Source organism: Sciurus vulgaris (assembly GCF_902686455.1).
Source record: "Sciurus vulgaris genome assembly, chromosome: 3".
In the NCBI taxonomy this organism is placed as follows: Eukaryota; Metazoa; Chordata; class Mammalia; order Rodentia; family Sciuridae; genus Sciurus; species Sciurus vulgaris.
Genome location: NC_136463.1, coordinates 186,243,009 through 186,261,935, shown reverse-complemented (window position 1 = coordinate 186,261,935; position 18,927 = coordinate 186,243,009). Strand labels below are relative to the sequence as shown.

Below are 18,927 nucleotides of genomic sequence, written 5' to 3'. Positions count from 1 at the left end.
GGTTCCTCAGGTGACATGTGAGGTCCCTCAGGGGGCCTGTGAGAGCCCCAGGGGGCCTATGAGCTCACTCAGTTGGCCTATGAAGTCCCTCAGATGATCTGTGAGCTCCCTCAGGGGGTCTGTGAGGTCCCTCAGGTGACCTGTGAGGTTCCTCAGGTGACATGTGAGGTCCCTCAGGGGGCCTGTGAGAGCCCCAGGGGGCCTATGAGCTCACTCAGTTGGCCTATGAAGTCCCTCAGATGATCTGTGAGCTCCCTCAGGGGGTCTGTGAGATCCCTCAGGTGACCTGTGAGGTTCCTCAGATGACCTTTGAGCTCCCTCAGTTGGACTGTGAGCTCACTCAGTTGGCCTATGAGGTCCCTCAGATGATCTGTGAGGTCCCTCAGGTGACCTGTGAGCTCCCTCAGGGGGCCTATGAGAGCCTCAGAGGGCCTTTGAGCTCCCTCAGTGGGTCTATGAGGTCCCTCAGGTGGCCTGTGAGGCTCCTCAGGTGACCTGTGAGTTCACTCAGTTGGCCTGTGAGGTCCCTCAGGTGACCTGTGAGGTGATTCAGGTGACCTGTGAGCTCCCTCAGGTGGCCAGGCCCAGACCCAGGGGCTCTTGATGTCTAGACCAGAGCTGACTTCGAGGTATTTTCCTCCTGGGACTAGGTAGCCGAAAGAAACTGGAAATATCAGTGAGAATCTCAAATACTGGTGATTAAGTGAGAAAACCAGAGGAACCAACATTCTTCTAGTTGGCACAAGGAAGATCTGCCACTAGTTTCCAGAAGTGTTGGAGAGGGTATAGAATGTGGTTGCAAATGTTAAAGAGCTCAACTCCTTAGTGAGCAGGGGTGCTTATGTCTTTAACCTTGTTCTAAATGACTTATTGCCCTCGCCACCTAAATGACAATGATTTCCAGCACCAAGGACTTGGCAATTTTGAAAAGAGAAAGTTGTATTTGCACTTGAGCAAAGGAAGATGGATGGGAGCAGGTACGACATGCTGGCTCATTTAAGCTCAGTGAGCTGAGCGGCGCGGGACACAAGTTGTGCTTAGGAGTTGTCTTCCTTGCATCGTGCGCTGTGCCGGACAGAAACTGCTCCCTCTGGAGCTGAGCACGCAGACCCCAGCCATGGAAGGGGAGCGGTGTCCAGGCACTCCGGAGGGGCCGTCCCCGGTCTGCATGGTGGAGGGAGCACTCTGTGGGAGCACCAATGAACCCCTTCCTGGGGCCCCTCCACATGTCACATGGGAGTGTGTTTCCATTCCTGAAGCCTAAAGGTGGGGGGCGGGGGAACCCCACAGTCCAGGTCTCCATTCCGGCTACCCACCCTGACATTCTGCAAATGGACTCTGGGGAGTAGAGTGGGGCGGGTCCCTTTGTGTGTGAGTGGGAAGCCCTGGGGCTGCGGGAGGAGTGGCCACTCTTGGGTGCTGTCTCTCCCTCTTCCCTAAACTGGGCAAAGATAGCCTATGGGAAGGAGGAATGACTTCTTTACTCTTCAAACTTGACTTTGGAAGGACCTCAAAGTCAAAAACGTCTTTCAGCTCTTTCAACTGAATTTTCATGTGGCAAAGTGAGACGTTTGGGGCTGTTCAAGGCCAGGGCTCTGGTCTGAGCTCTGCTGCTCACCCCAGGGACCTTGATGATGTCACTTACCCAGTCTGCATATTGCTTTTCTCATCTGTAAAATGGGGCCATAATTCCACCTCTGGAAGAAGGCACGTGTCTATTAAGAAGGATAGGATTGCTGATATTCATGATCAAGGAACTTCCTAGGGATATTAAAGTGGTTTGAATGGTGCAGAGCTTTGCGGGAACTCCAGTTCTCGCTCAAGAGTTTCACTTCCCTGGTGTGTGTGCCCAAGTGCGGCCAGCCTTACAATCAGGATCATTATATATAGAGCTTATTAAAAAATGTAGTTTCCTATTTTGTCTTTTCACTGGCAAACAGAGCTTTGGTCAGCAGAAAACGGAGACGGTTTTAGTTGCCAGTTTTTATATTTGAAAGGGGAGATTATTAGGAGAAGTCTCAATTCAGAAACTTCAAGAAGAGACAGGAGGGTGTGGTGAGGGTGGGGGGTTGCATTTCCTGTTTTCCGTCCAGATGGTGTTGGAAAACATTGCAGGAAAACCATGGAGACCCACGAAGAAATTCCAAAATTCATTCTTTTTGCCACCAGGGGTTGGGCCCAAAAGGTGGTGGGTAGAAGTGGTCATTTTTTTTTTTTTTAAGAGCTGGGGTTTGCAGGAGTCCAACTAAACGCTTTTAGGGCGAGCACAGCGTTCAGAGGGTGACATCAGCTTGCAAGAGAGGCCAGAAGCAACAGAGCCTGGAGTCTGGTTTTCATTTACAGTTGGGTCAGTTCTGCAGTGAGGAGGGGGAGAGGAGGGGTCGGGAGGAAGGAGGAGGAGGAGGAGGAGGAGCTGGAGGGAGCCTGACTGTACCCCTGGACCCCGTCCAGTTTGGAGCTCAGTCTTCCACCAAAGGCCAGTCAGCTCTCTGGGCTCCAGCCTCCTGCAGGCTCTGCGGGGAGAATCGGCCTCCTCTGCTCCCGGAGTCCCCTTCAGTGGAGAAAGGCCGAGAAAAGCAGGGAGAGGCAGCGGGTGTGAAGCTATGCCTTCTGGCCAGACGTAAACTGACTCTAGAAGCAGGACGCGTCACCGGGCCTCCTCAGGGTGAGTGCCATTTCCCCGCGTCTGTGGGTAGAGGGAAAAGGCTTTTTAAACGGGAGGTGGCTGCTTCGAGGTGCTTCTGTGGCTCACACTCACTCTGTTCATTGGCTTTCCATCCCTGTGTAAGATCTCTGGAAGGTTCTGCTGATCTTTCTTTTTCACTTAGTGGCAACTGGGTTTTCCTAACGTGGGGAAAGCCGTGGGTTGCCTGGGAGAACCACAGCTTCCCTTCCAGCGTGCAACTGGGGGCTGTCCACGCACCCTGAGGGTCCCTCGCTGCAGGCTTCTCGGCTCACGATTTATTTGGAGGTCTCTCCACCTTCCCGAGCCCAGCTGGATCTGCTTTGTTTGCAGAACTATCTTGCTGGGGATCGCAGAGCTACCTGTTGAGCAGATCCTTCGGGGGATTTCCTCTGGGCTCTCTGAGGGTGACACCAGGTCAGGGTGTGCCCAGCAGGCCTTTTGCTCTGGGCCATCCATGGGAAGGATCTTTACAAGATTGGGGTGACCCTGGTGCCCAGGCGCAGGGCCAGTCCACAGTACTCTGTCACGACCATCAGGGATTCATCTTTTCAGGAATCTGAAGTCAGTGTAAGATTTCGTCCTTTGGGGTTGCTTAAGGGAGCTGCTGGGGTAGAGGAGGAGAAGGAATTTAGTGCTTGTGCACCAGGCTGAGTGGATAAGGTGGGCTCCTGGGGCCAAGGGCTGGCCTGTGATGTCCAGATGTGAGGCCCACGCCAAGCTGGGAGGCCCGAGTGCTGTCCCCTGGTGGGAAAGATGCCAGGTGGGGTGCCGACCCTCTCTCACTGAGTATGCAACTGTTCACTGATGGGGGCCAGCCTGTGTGGGGACCCAGTTCTATGTTAGAAAATCCACTTTTACTGGGGCAGGGGTGGGGTCACAGAGAGGACCCTGTGAAGTGTGGGGGAGGCATTAAAGAAAAATTGGAATTTCACTGTGAAAAATCAGCAAGCTCGGGGTAAATTCACGGACTGGCCTGGACCCCAAGAACAACCCGCTGTGAGTCTGGGGAGTCTGCACCCAGGGTAATGAAGGATGGTCCAGGCCAACTAACTTCTCTCCCAGTCCACAGCTGAGCCTGCTGAGAACCACAGGGTCTCAGAGTCTCAGGGGTGCTCAGGGCGCATGTGAATGGACAACCCCAACTTCCCAGAGGACCTGTTCTTCATATGCAAAAAGCTGAACAGAAGTGACTTTGAAATCAACATGATACTGCTCTTAACCACAGTGATACTGAAAACGGGTGGCTCGGCCATTGTTGGTATTATTGGAACTTCCAAGTTCTTTGCTGGGCAAAAGGCAGTGGAAGAGCTTCTAGGTTGGTAGCAGCTGAGGCATCATTTGCTGGCTGCAGAGATGCTGAATGACTCCTGGGTCCAGACCACACTGCTGGGCCAGGCGCAGCTTCCACTACGATGGCAGGAGCAGAGGGGTCAGTGGGCCCAGCGGCAGGATCCCAACCTGGCGCGGGTCCAGATTTGGAAGGTGCTGCCTTATGGGTTCCCAAGAGAATTCCTCCTGTCCTGCATTCTCTCAGGCTCCCTAAGGGTCTGCCGGCTAATGGAGAGAGAAGCATGGTGGGCTGCGGGGGTGGAGGCCCGGCCCGGAATACCCCGTGGGGTCTCTCATTCAGGCCACCTCTAGGTGGGGCCGGAAGTTCGCTCCATTCTGGGATGGGCTTGCTGCTGGGCGCGAAGGCCTGGGAGTGCGAGGTGGGGGATTTCTCTTAGACATTCAAGGTAAGGGGGAGACTTGTCTAGGCACGGGCTTTGGTGACCGCAAGTGTTTCTCTCTTCCTCACTCATGGCAGTGAACGGCCACGAAGTGGCCTTTGGGTGGGGAGGAGGAGCTGGGTAGGACACCACGCCTGGCGGGGTGCTGTAGGTGGCCCTCGGGGACTTTTCCTATCTGGGAATTGGAGGGTGTGGCCACACCACCTTCCTGGGAGGCGCGGGGGATGCCCCAGAATGCCTTCCTGCATGCCCTGCCCCACCCCCGGAGGCCCTCAGGTGAGGGGCTCCGGGTCAGCACCCAAGCCCGGAGTCTTAATGATACTTTTGAGAAGGGGCAAGCACCTGAGGAAGCATTGTTCTTACTTCTACATTTTGCTCTATTTCCATGCATCTCCCTGACTTATCCATGTGCCTTTTTTGAGTTCTTATGCTAGAACTTAGTAATCACTTATGGTAAAGCAGGAAGAAGCTCCTCTGCTCAGTTGCCTGTTGATTATTGATCTGTGGTTCAGACAAATCATCTTGATCTGGTTCTGGTCGTGGAGCTTAAAGCTAGCTTGATATGAGACTTTCTTCCTCTTTGGAAGTTGGTGGAGAGCTTTTGCCACTGGGGCTTGGCTTGTTTCCTCGCTGCCTCTAAGTGTATAGGTAGCTCGGGTGAAGTGCAGCTGTTGTGGGTTGTGTCCCTGCATGGCTTTTGTTGTGAAATTCCACATTTATGATTAAAAATGCTTCAGCAATTCACTGATTCTGTTGCTTGAGACTTTCTTGCAAGCATACAACTTCAGCAAAAATTTTATTTGAAAATTAGTTGGCACTTCTTTGTAGAAGAAGCTGGGAATGTGGTATCTCCTGGGGAAGACTGGCAGGTAGTGTCCCCGTCTGAATGGGACATTGTGTCCCGGCGGCTTTCCCACACTGTCCTACGGGAGTAAACTTTACATGGTGTCCTGTCTGCGGCAAGCAGGCAGTAAAAACACACCGCTGTGGAATAAATAGTTGATGATTTGAGGAGTGACCTGACATTTAAAAATTCTATTAGTAGCGAAGGAAATGAAAGCCCAAAAGGATTTAAATTTTAAAGCAAGGGAGCTTCGCGAGGTTTCTGTCAACTTGGACAGCTGTAAACTCAACAAGGAGGGTTCTTTGCATTCCCTGGTTTGCAGATAAAGTTTTCCTCTTTCCACTGTAAAAAATCCTAAGAGACAAAGCTACACTTTAAATAAAAGACATGCTTGCCGCTTCGAAATAGTGGTGATGAGTAGCTTATCCTGAGTGGGCGCCAAAAGGTCCTAATTTTGTAAAGAGGATCTCTCGTCAGGAATTCATTACGTTAATTTTTAAAAATGTAATTTGCAAAACATTCTGGTCTCCCAGGTCTGTTCTGGGGAGGAGATGAAGTTTTGAGTAGGCACAGAACGGCCCGGTCTGAAGATGTAGTTTGATTTCCTTCCTCTAGAGGGCGGTGTATTCCTCTACATGCCAGAAAAATCTGCTGGTGCACGGAGTTTCTCAGGGTGGGGCTGTGCAGGGAGTCAGTTGATTCACACCCCTGCAGAGCTTGTGGGTAGGTTTAAGAATGACGTAGAACCCGTTTCAATATGTCATAAATGTGACTGTTCATGATCTCTTTCAGAATTTTGCTTTTGTTTTTCACCTATCTATGCACGAGTGGATAGGTGAGTGGTCTTGGAAGGAGGTCCTCTGTGCTACTGGGGCACAAGGAGAATGTTTAAGGGAAGCATTCCACTCATATCTCGTTACAAAAGTTTAAGTGAGCAGCTGGGGCTTGGGAACCAAAGTGTATTTGCATATTCATGCTGTTTCCAGGTAGAACTATTACAAAGTTTAACACTGAAAGAGATATTAAAATTAGCCGGTCCCGAAATTCCTAAGTATTCCTTACCTGCCTTTTGCCATTTCCCAAATGGACAAGTGATTTTAACATATTTTTAAGAAAATCACACAAGCTATTATTATGAACGTCCCCATTCAAAGTCTTTGCTAATTAAAAGATACATTACCGAATCTCAGACTTATGACTTTAGCTTGAGATGACTGCTTTAGGAACCTGAGGCACAGAATTCCAGCTTAGAGCAAGGCAACGTGCCTCACGTTGGTCTGTGTGTTCTCATAGTTATTTGGCTTAATAAGATGCGTTGGCTTCCAGGGCACTAGCTTTGAGATCAGAGGAGGGAGCAAAGATGCCCGAGATGTAGCCCTTGCCTCTCAGATTGGTTGATCTCTGCTTGGTTATTTGAAATACTGAAAAGCAATGGTCTTGTTGGGTGTTTCCTCCCTCCATTGGCACTCTAGGCAAGGTACATGACTGGTCTCAGACCCAGTGTGAGTAGCAGAAGCAAAACCCGCATCTCCTGAGTGCTCTGCACCTGTCTGATGTCGGCCCCCAAGCAGACATCCAGAACTGGTTCACTGAAGCTGGTAGGTCTTTAAAAGTATGTTTTTCAGTATCCACGGAGAAAGGTATCCTTGCATTGACCAGTTTTTCTTTGGACCAACATCTTTTAAGTTGATTGAGCAGAGGAGTAACTGTTGTTTAAAAAAAAAAATCTGGAAAGAAAAAAGAGAAAAAATGAAACAAATACGAAGAGTCCTGCCAAACCCCCTCCCACAGGCAAGCAGTCTCGTAGGGATCTGCTGCGTTCAGCAGAGCACAATCCCGCCGTTCTCCTGAAGTTCCAGGCTCATGGAGTGCAGAGAAACACTGGAGAGTTGGGAGTGTGGAAAAACTTCAATGGGAGCTACTTCTGTGAGATCCCTGGTGTGTGCCACACAGCCCACTGCTGCAGACTGGTGCATCGGGAATTGGCCTCTGGATGGAAGACCTCATGGGTCAGTTTAACTTGAAAATTAAAACTTGAACAGCAGCTGGAGATGACTCAGTTCTCAAGGGAAACCATTCCAGGAAACTGGTTTTTTACTTCTGGAATCTTCATTAGTTGATTCAGCAGTCCAGCAGCCCCCAGAGCTGCAGCCAGCTTAGCTGAACCCACAGATGGCCCTGAGGGTGCACCAGGTGGGGCAGAGGAGCAGAACACCCAAGTTAGGAGCCTCAGGACTCCTGGCTGCTCAGGTGATTAGGCTTATTTTACACATTGAAAAAGTCAGGCTGGCAGAGATTAACCAGCCATACCCACAGAGATGATAAGTCAGTAGAATTTTGCAAGGTCTCTATTTTGGCGACTAATTTTCTCTTCTACTTGATTATGAATCAGAAAAGAAAACCTTAACTTTTGCACGTGATGTGAGAACATTTTTAGGCACTTTACTTTAGTAATTCCACAAAAACACTGTGGTTTCAGAGAGGCCAGTGCCCCCGAAGTCCTTGGCCAAGAAAGGCAGAGATGGGGATAGATAGGGAGGGGCGCCAATCTGAATCCACAATCTGGTGGGTCCAGGTGGGAATGCAACAGGCCTTGCTTTTGGATTGCTGGTGCTCTCCTCCATAATGTCACAGCTGATCGAGTCTGCCTCGTGGTTGTAATCAGCAGGATAAATGGAGACCGAGTCTTGTGTGGCTGCCACATATTTAAGAACGCAGAATGCTTTGTACATTAGCTTGCTGGTGTCTAGCTTTTCAGGACAGAGCGGCTATGGCGCTGTCTGTTTCATGGTCATTGTCTTGGGTGCCAGGAATGTGTTTTTAAGCAAATTATCAAATATCTGGGCAATTAATCTGAAGTCTCTTCAAGTTGCCTCTTGGAGGGAAGGACGCTCACCTGGGCGGAGCCTGGCCGGTGTCAGCGGGCAGTTATTTCCTCCAGGGAAGAGGCCCGTTGCCAGGGGCATTGCCGCCTTTCCTTTCTGCGTGGCTCTGTGGTAAGCCATGAGCTGCGGCCTGGTTTCACCGTATTGGATGTTACCAGAAAGAGCAGAAGATCTGGAGTCGGCTACTCAGAGTCTAACAAGATGCCAAAGGGTCACAAGGGTGGTACAAGGTGATACCATGCTGCAGGATCAGAAGAGCTTTCAAATTTTCTGCCACAGGAAATGCAATCCAATCCTTGTTTGTTCTAGAGTGCTTCCACAGGGTAGAAGTGCAAGATCCAAGCTGTAAAATAGAGGGTAGAAAACCAGCTTCTGATGTGTTGCTTTGGAGAGGTTTTCCTCAAGTCCTTCCAAAGCACTTGCTTTTGAGGATTCCCTGAGAGTCTGTCAAGGGGCAAGCCATATTAAATTCTGTCCCTCTTCTCCCTACTCTGGGAGAACTCACAGATCCTCTCCCAGTGTCCTTGCTGGGACCCAGGCAAGAGAGAATGAGAAAGAGAGAGAACCAGGGGATTTCTGTTCTACTGTAGAGAATGGTGTGTGGCAAAGATGAGATTCCTGAGCGCCCCGAATTAATGAAACTCGAGTTCTCATTTGCCCTGGGCAGGCTCGTCTCTGGAATGGTCTTTGTTTCTGCGGCCTCCACGTACTCAGGGCAGTTAGGAGTTAACAGAAGCCCTACGTCTAGAGAGTTGGACTGCCTGCTTGGAGGAAACCAAATGAGACTTCAGAATGGGAGCTCTGGATGTGTTTAAGCCTTTGTTTTAAAATTATTTCCTTGTGTGCATGTGTGGGTCTCTCTCTTTTAAAAAGATTTCCAGACGTGGAAAATGAAAAACTTTTGAGTAGGCTTGATGAAAACTAATTTCACAGAATTGCAGAATGGCCTGGGAAAGTCTTTGGAATAGGACTGAATGATTTCAGGGCGAAGGGTGACCTTCAGGGTAGGAGATGCCTTTTACGTTCCAGGGGACAGCAACCAAGTGGGAAAAGTTGCCTTGACTCTTTCTGAGAAGGAGGCAGGGCTAAATGGAGGAATTAGAAGTGCTAAGTGGGAAGATGAGAACGGGAATGTGCTGAGCTTCTCTTCCTGATCTCTGGGGATAGAGTCTCTGAGGGGACAGAGTCTCTGACACAGGTCCGCCCACCCCTCCCAGTTGGTCGGGAGCTCAAGCAGCCAAGTCTGATCCTTCTCCCTCATTCCCCAGCTGCTTCTCAGCTGGAGGCGCTGTACCCTCCCCTCCTCTCCTCCCACCACCCGGGTGGGTTCTGGCAAAAGGGTTCCTGTGCGTGCGCTGGGTATTCAATCCATTGCTTTGGGTCCAGTGGGAAGCCCTCTGCGTGGGGAGCTAGCAGCTCTCCTCGAGATTGACCTGGGGAGAAACACTTCACATGTGAAGTCCCAGCCAGGTAAAATTCACTTTCCTTAGAGAACGGTTGGAGCAGGTCGTGGCGTGGCAGGTAGATCTCATCCTGTTACCGTCCAGACTTTACTGAGCACTGCTGAAGACTAGGAAAGGACTTGAATGGCTGCATGCGGAGCCACGCATGTCTAACATGACGGAATTAGTGGATTCAGCACATGCGGCGCTGGGCGGTTAGGATCCCAGGAGTGAGCCTGCGACACGCATGCTTCACCCGCGGGCTCTGTCCTGGCTCCTGCAGAGGCGGCCCAGCACTTCCCGCCCCACACCTAGACCCACGTGGTCACCCAGACCCCATGTTCTGATTTTTCCCTCCTGAATTATTGTACAGTACAGTGCTTTGTGACAAGACCCTATCATATCCTTGTGTCCTAATTCTTGAACAGAAATGCTACTTAAAATCATGCATCTCCTGCATGGATGCAATATTTAAAGTAATTGAACAGGATCTCCCAAAAGATTGGCATCAACATCTTCATAGGATTCCAAATTTTGTTCTTCTTCTATTTTTCTTTTCTTTCTTTTTGGTGCTGGGATTGAATCCAGGGCCTTAAGTATGCTAAGCACATATTCTACCACTGAGTTACACCCCTACATTCTTGCCTTGAGAATTTTGAGTGAGGGGCTGAGGTTGTGGCTCAGTGGTGGAGCACTTGCCTCACATGTGTGAGGCACTGGGTTTGATTCTCAGCACCACATATAAATAAATGAATAAAATAAAGGCTCATCAAAACAACAACAAAATTTTAAAAAAGAATTTTGACTGAAGTTATGATGCTTAAACTTTGGGGGTAGGTGGGGGGAGTGGCATAGTTGCCTATTAGAGTCACAAAGAACGTGGACCCTGTGCCCAAGAAACCCCACATTCACAGATACAGTTTTGTACACAATTATGGGAGAGTCACAGATGCTCTGAATCTGTGGGTCCCATATTAAAACATTGGTCTACACCAATTACAACATCACAAGTATAATTTTGGAAAGAACAGGCTATATTCCTGGGAAGACCCCACTGAGATGTTTATTCTCAATCAAAAGTCTGATGATCAAAGCCAGCCTCAGCAACTTAGCAAGATCCTGTCTCAAAATAAAACATAAAAAGGGCTGGGGATGTGGCTTAGTAGTAAAGTGCCCTGGGTTCAATCCCTAGTACCAAAAAAAGAAAAAAAAAAGAAAAGGTTTGATGATCATATTTTTTATACCCAGGGACACTATATCACTGAGCCACGTCCCCAGTTTTTTTTTTTTTTTGCTTTATTTTGAGACAGAGTCTCTCTAAGTTGTTGAGGCTGGCTTTGAATTCATGATCCTCTTGTCTCAGCCTCCTGAATTGCTGGGATTACAGGTGTGAGTCATTGTACCCAGCTTGATGGTCAATTTTAACAGAAAGAGTCAAGAATAGCACATAGTGCAGTGTGCTTTATGTAATTTAAAGTGTATATCATTAATTCATTGAGGGCACACAAAAAGCGCAGACGTCACACTTTCTTTGTGTTTTTGAAAAAAGGCTTCAGGAACGGTGTCTGTAACAGAGTGTGGGGAAGGCGGGCAATGCTTGAAGGAAAGGTCCGGAGATTGCCAGGCAAGAGCCTGGACGTGAAGATGTGTGGAGAGAAGGGCGTGGGGTCATTGGCGGTGGAGGGAGAAGTCCCCCAGCCTGCAGCGGGCTCTGCACTGTGTGTAGGGACAGCCCCGAGCCCGCTGTGACAGGGACGCCACCAGCACTCAGGACGACTGCCCAGCCAGCGTACTGACCACCAGAGACAGGGCCTCCTGCTCCTCTAGCTGTGCCCAGCAGGCCTTGGCGGTCCCAAGCCAAGAGGGTCAGAAAGAGCCTGTCCCATCATCACCGCTCACCGCTGTCCCTGACTGCGGAGGGAAGCATGCTCGTGGTGACGGGCTTCCTGAGCTCTTAGGCGCGTCGCTTCTCGTCACCCACACAGTTCCAGGAGAAGGTGGCCTCAAAGGGGCTCTGTTTTGGCCCCTGAGGTCACGCCTTCAAGTCCCCCGGTCAGACCACAGGGAAGGGGGCTCCACCACAGGGGTCGACTCTCCTTGGAAGCCTAGAGTCGCAGTGGTCTTGGTATTCTCTGCGCTTATTCTTTCCAATTCTGGCGGGTGCAGCCCAGGAGCCCGGGTCTGCACCTTCTGCAGGCTCTTCCTTGGGGGGCCTGACCTGCACTCAGGAGGGGTCAATGGCAAGTCCATGGCTGACCTTCGCCTTTCCTCTGTGCCTGCTTCCCCCATGTCCTTGGGTGGCAGCCTCAGGAAGGCGCTTTGCTCTACCTAAACCTTCCTGCCGTCTTGCTAAGTGACCCCTCTGGACCTCAGACCCCTGCCTTGCTCATGGAAAGCCATATCATAATTAGTCAGTCAGACTTTGTCTGCCAGCCATCTCTAGACAGCCAGCCTGGGAGCTCAAGGCCTCCTTACCTTTGGCTTCAGTAACTGTGTGGGGAAAATGGAACTTTTGCATCATAGAGAGGATGGCCCCTGGGACCACAGGCCCCTGGAGACCCATGGCGGGAGGAGCAAGATGCTTGGGCTCGGCTGGAGCCGTTTCCCAACTCGGGTGCTGGTCAGGGCAGGCGTGACTTGGCAGTGGATCTGAGCGTGCACATCAGACTCTCTTCCACGCTCTGAAGGCTCCAGCCTCCTCCCCAGGCCTGACCACCGTGCTTCTCTTCCTTTCCCCGTGTTACAGCAAGGACAAATAGAGTGTAACTAGAATCCCGTTTTCCCTTTTCAGCTCTTAATTAAAAACAAACAAACAAACAACAAAGCAAGCTACATGTACCTCACTCCTGCAAACCGATGGCTTCATGTTAGGGGTCCGTACTCACCATGCTTTTGAAAACTGGCAGGTGATCATTCCTGGCCTCGTTTCCACTTACTCCTTTCATCATGGTAAAAACGCAAAGCATAAAATTTGCCATTTACAAAATGCAGTCTGTAAAAAATTTTTAAAAAAGTAATTAAAACAACAACAACAACAACAACAAAACCCAGTTGACCAAGATCATCCAGTCTTGTTTAAGTGCACACTGTGATGTTGGCACTGCCATGATGATATTGCCTCAGGGTGCATGTCTTCGGACACATCCCCATCATTAAGCCGTGGACGACTGGTACTTTATAATGGCTCTAGTCTTTCCCTGGGGCATTCACTCATCCCTTTCTGCCATTTAGCTGATCCTGGAGAAGAGTCGCTGCGTGCCCAGTGAAGCAATGAGGAGCTATGGACATCTGGTCCAGGTCCTAGTGTGGGGTGTGGCCAGAAGGCCAAACCTGCTCCGTAGTGACATCTAGGCTCACAATGCCACAGCAAGTCTGTGAACATGTGACAACACCTAAGCCCCAGGGGTCAGTGGGAGGCACCTTCAGCAATGGTAACTGTGTCCCAGCCCGGGAGCACTCTGTACAGCAGGGAGCATGTTTCCAAGCCTGAAGCATCAAACAGGTTCCCCATGGGGACCTGGGGAGGGCCTGGGCCGAGGGGAGCCCCTCATCCTCAGGGCTGGGTCTGGGTGCATGGTGGAGGCTAGAGGATGAGCTGGAGTCAGAGGCTGGAGGAGAAGGAGCAGAATGGAGGCAGAGGGAGACGACTGTAGGGAGAAAACTGAGCAGGTGATGGGGTCTGCCCCACGGGTCACAGCTACATCCTCATAGCTGTCACAGTGCTGGGACAGGACACTCCTCTGTTCCCAAAGGGGTTAATGGAGGCTCTCGGCAGCCCTTCCTGCCATCGTTTGCTCCAGGCATTTGTGTGGTAGTATTGAGGTGATGGCGCCTTTAAGAGGTGGAGCCTAATGGGGCCCTTAGGACTCTAAGGGCGTGCTCTCAGAAGAGAGCCAGGTGGTTCTCTCAAGATAGCTGTTATTAAAAAAAAAGCAAGACTGGCTTCTTCTGATCTCTCTCTGCCTTCCTATCTACTTCCTTTTCTCAAGCTCTCGTGTCACTGCGATGCCATCGACCATGCGGTCTTCAGTGGAGGTGGGCTGATGCTGATACCATGTCTTTGAACCACCAGAACTGTGAACTAAATTAACTTCTTTTGTTTAAGAGGGGAAAAAAAATTGCCATTTAACTGCCTTTAAGTGCACAGTACAGTAGCATTAGCGGCATGACTTTGTGCCACAGATCTCTGGCGCGCTCTGATTTTGCAGCTGTATGTCCATCAAGGGGCAACTCCTTTCCCAGGCCTTGGAGGCCACCGTTCCTCGTATTCCTAGAGTTTGACTACTTCTTGATACTTCTTAGGGGATCATGCAGTGTTTGTATTTTTGCAACTGATGGATTAGCATAGTGTCCTCAAGTCTCTCCCGTATTCTAGCTAGGACAGGGTATCCTCAAAGGCAGGATTTATTCCATCGTGTGTGCTCACCACATACCTTATTCATCTGCTGATGGGCAGCTAGGTCATTTCCACCTCTTAGATGTTACGAATAATGCTACAGTGGATGTGGTGTGCAAGTTTCTCTTTGAGATTCTGCTTACAGTTCCCTTGGATATAGACTCGTAAGTGGAAATTGCTGGACTATATGGTAATTCTCTTTTTAGTTTTTTAAGGACCTTGCCTACATTTCACATAGCAGCCTCACTCTGTACCTTTCCCGCTAACTGCGCTAGACTTCCAGCTTCTCCAAGTCTTCATGGAAATTAATGTTTTCTTCATTTGATGGTGGCCCTCCTGATGGGAGTGATTCCTCTGAGTGGTTTGGGTCTGCCTTTCCGGATGACTGAGGATGCGAACATCTTTTCATGCACTTGTGGTCCATTTGCATATCTTTGACCACTTAAAAACCCGGTTATTATTCCTGTCTTGACTTCTTCATGTATTCTGGATATTAAGCCTTAGTAGATATATGGCTTGCAGATATTTTCTCTCATGCACTCACTTGTGTCTGCAGTCTGTTGGCTCCTTTCCTTCACCGGCAGAGGTTTGAAGTAGTCCCATTTGTCCGTCCATTCTCGGTTTTGTTAAATTGCTTTTGGTATTATGTCCAAGAACTGGTTGCCAATCCAGTGTCATGAAGACTCCCCGTGTGTCCTTCTGCAAGTTTTATAGTCTCATTTGGGTCTTTCCTTCATTTTGAGTCTATTTTTGTGTATGGAGTGAGGCAAGAGTCCAGCTTCATTCTTGTGCATGTGGACACTCACTTTTCACAGCCCTGTTGACTGAAGAGACTGTCCCTTCCTCCTTCACCACCTTGGTGCTCCCATTGAAGATCCTTTGATCCTTTGGGGGAGTTTCTGTTTCTGGGCTTCTCTTCTGTTCCATTGTTCTTTATGCCAGTTCATATTATTTAGACCCCTTGAGCTTTGTGGTATGTTTTGAAATCAGGCAGCGTGATGTCTCTGTCTGTGCTTCTTTCTCATTATTGAATTGGCCACTTGGGATCCTTTGCAATTCCCATTTTATTATTATTGTTTTTATTTCTTAAAGTTGCCACTGACATTTTGATAGGGATACATTGAGTGTGATTATATTTGAGTTTGCCGAGGGCTGTATGGACATTTCAACCATGCGTCGTCATGACTACGAACATGGGATGCCATTTATTTGTATCTTCTTTGATTTCTGTCAGCATCGTTTTGTGGGTTTCAGTATACAATCTTCTTCCTCCTTGGTTAAATTGATTTCTACGTATTTTATTCCTTTTGATGTCATCATAAATGGGATTGCTTATTTTCTTTTTGTATGTTTCATTGTTAGTGTGTACAAATGCAAATGATTTTAGTGCCTTGGCTTTATATTCAGCAACTTTGTTGAATTCCATCACTAGTTCTACAATCTCTCTCTCTCTGTCTCTCTCTCAATGTGTGTGTGTGTGTGTGTGTGTGTGTGTGTGTGTGTGTATGTTTGCAATCTTTAGGGTTTTCTACATATAGGTCATGTCCTCTGTGAGCAGAGATAATTTTACTTCTTCCTTTTCAGGTTGGATGCATTTAATTTTCTTTTCTTGCCCAATTGCTCCAACTAGGACTTCCCATAATATGTTAAATAGAAGTTGTGAGAAAGGGTATAATTGCCCTTTACTGATCTTAGAGAGATTCCAGCTTTTTACCATTGGGGAAGATGCTAGCTGTGGGTTTTCCCTGCATGGTCTTCATTATGCTGATGTATTTTCTTTTATTTTGTTGAGTGTTTTGTTTCGTTATTAAAGGTCGCTCAATTTTGTCAAATGCATACTCTGTGTTCATTGAGACGATCGTGCGGTTTCCATCCTTCATTCTGTCATGTGATGTGTCAACTTTATTGACTTTTATGTGTTGAACCATCCTTGCATTCCTGGAATATAGCCCACTTGAATATGATATATAATCCTTTTAACACATCCTTGAATTTGGTTTGCTAGTATTTGTTCAGGAATTTTTCATCAATATTCTTTTAGAGATATGGGCCTGCATTTTTCTTTTCTTGTAGAATCTTTGTTTTATTTTGCTTTCAGGGTAATGCTGGCTTCATAAAATGAGTTTGGAAGTGTTCCCTCTTCTTTAATTTTTTTGGAGGAGTTTGAGAAGAGTTGGTGTTAATTCTTCTTTAAATGTTTGATTGAATTCTTCAATGAAGCATTCTGATCCTGGGCTTTTCTTTGTATGAGGCTTTCGATTACTGATTCAATCTCCACAGTAGTTATGTCTGTTCAGATTTTTTAAAAACATTTCTTATGATTCAGTATTGACAGATGATATATTTCTGGAAATAATCTGATTTTTCTAGGCAACCCAACTTGTGGGTGTATTTCTGTCCTTCCTTCTTCCAGGTCTCATTGAGTCTTGCCGGTCATTCCCATCTTCTCAACAGCAGGAATATTGTGCCAACCGTTTCCCAGGCCTGGTTTTCTCTCACCACACTGCCTGCTCAGGGAGAATCACAGTGTCCTCCAGATGGGGATGTGAAGCCAGGATACAGGCATTTGGACTTTTGTGAAACTAAATTTTTTTAAACATTGCACTTGAAAATCTGACATATACTTGCAAACCAGAGAGAAAGAATTCAGCATCAGCATTCACACTGATGCTGTGTGCCTCTATATATTATCATAAGGACTTCTTTTAAACCTTCAAATTGTAACAATGAAATATACATTGTGAAGGCAACCCAATCTCCTTAGATTACATACATTTCAGTTTCTTAAACCCAATGGAACTTCTCACCTAACTGTGATCTGCCTCACATAATTTCCAGTATCAGTGTGCCCTGAAGCTCAGTATGAGAAAAAAAGAAATGAGAATTTTAATTCTCATGCATGAGAGCTCATGCTGATGGTGACATTGGCTCTGGCCTCACCCCTGGGACTCTTTGGAGAAACTTTGGTCATCTGCACAGTCCAGTCCTCTTGCTGGGTCCCTGGGAGGTAGTGAGCTCCACTTCAAGGGACATGGGTCCGTACTTGCAGTTAATGGAGTTCAGGAGAACCAGCATGGCCCAGGTTCAGTGGATGCCTGGGCAGGTGGGGAGGACTTCAGCTGGTGCTTCAGAGAAGCAAGGATTCGGAAAGACCACACACAGCCACAAAGAGTCCACTGCTCTCTGGAGGGTGCCCCTCGTTGCCCGGGGTGTGAATGACTACTGTTGAAAAGATGTTATAAAGTGTTTTGGTTGATTCCGAGTTCAGTGAGGTGCAGCAGCCTTCTTTATGTTGTTGCTCTGCTTCTCAGAACTGCTGTGTGTTCTGCATATTGTGATTATTCCAGAGGCAGGCTTGCTTGCCAGGGCTTTCTGAACTCTGTTTCTTACGGAACCCCTGCCTTCCCCCCCACCCAGAACATTTCATGGAATGAAATGAGGGTTCCATGGCCTCTCCTTTGGGAAATGCTGACAAAATCTGCCTTGGAAGAGAATGGGAGTAAGAACCACTGACAACTGCATCAGGCATTTAACACGCCGCTGGTCGTATAGTCCTCCCGGGAGCTGGCGAGAGGGGTGTTAGTCTCATTCCTGAGTTATAGACGAGACAGAGGCTTCGAACAATTAAGTGACCTTCCCAAGGGAGGGTGTGGTGGATCCAGGGTCCAGGTTTATCTGATTCCAGGCACCTGTCTTCCCCCACACCACTGGCTCCTTATCTGATTCCTAAAAAATTGAGGCTACTGAACGAGAGGGACTAGCTATCACGTCATCATGGAGTTGCCAGGGAGGAGAAAAACCGCTTTTCTTCTTATCCCTGTCTCATTAATCTCCAGATGCCATTTGAATACCAAAATGACTCTTATTAGCTGTGTCACTTGGGTCGTTTCGGCTCTGAACCCGTTCTTCACTGTAAGCACAGGGATAGGCACCTACCCAGAAGGATCACGCACAGACAATGAGATGAACCATGAAAAACTGGCACATGGTAACTGGACGGCTTGGGTAATGTTACAGACAGTGCCTGAGAACATTCGAGACTGAAGGTGTTGCCAGTGCCCTTTTCCCTCAACCACTGACCGGGGAAGCCCTGACCAGCCTGGGGAAAGAGTCACTGCCGTGTAAGCCGCAGGCAGGATGGGGTACACACTTCTGCACAACGAGAAGGACGGCTCCCCCAAAAGTTCTTAAGAATTCCCAGACAGAGACAGGGAAGCGACAGGCCAGGCGCGGGGACCTTCTGAGTACAGGGTCTGTTGCAGCTGAGCCTCCACAGGGGAAGCCAGAGCCTTGAGCCCAGAGGCAGAAAAGAAGTGCCAACCTGGCCAGGGCACTTCAGCCTGGACAGAAAGCCTGGGCACTCTCTGGAGGGGTCTTGAGGAAGTGCCCAGCCACCCAGCTGATCTCACTGGACTGGAGAGGAGGCTGAGGAGGCCGATGCGAAGCCTCGAGGTAGGAAGGGAAGATGTTGGCAGGGAGGTCAGTGGCACGCATCCTGAGTTCAAGCGACCCTGAACTTGGCTACCTGGAAGCCCCAAGTGCAGCCGCCAGCTGGTGCTCAGTGCTGGAGACTGTGGCAGCGGCTAGCCCTCAGGTCCGGCTGGGCAGTCTGGTCAATTGAACCTCCTGGCTTGTTCCACTGTGAGGTTGCAGTTGGCACACAGCAGGGCACGTGCTGAGTAGCAGCGGGGAAGGCCAGGTTTGAAATTGTCCCACGGCCATTTCTGCTTCACTTTGGGAGGAAGAGAAGGTTTAATTGCATAGTTCTTATCTGCCGTTAAAGTAATATAGTCATTAGGGTGAAGGATGCACTTTCATATGTTTACTTCAGCTGCTTTCACAACGGGAACACACGCTCGGTTCATCTGCTATTAATGTGAATAAAGAGAATGCTTTCAGACTGTGGCGACGCCACCGTCAGAGGCCATTAGGAAATGTCACTGT

At 48.8% G+C, this 18,927-nt stretch overlaps 1 protein-coding gene across 1 annotated transcript in view; it reads left to right on the top strand.

Annotated features, from left to right (window-relative positions):
- The first annotated feature begins 2,391 nt into the window (after positions 1-2,391).
- The window catches only part of LOC306656739 (collagen alpha-3(VI) chain-like), a 103,272-nt gene continuing 86,736 nt past the window's right edge, over positions 2,392-18,927 (top strand). The window contains 1 exon segment of the mRNA XM_079132299.1: positions 2,392-2,665. The gene's annotated coding sequence lies outside the window, so the exon portion shown is untranslated.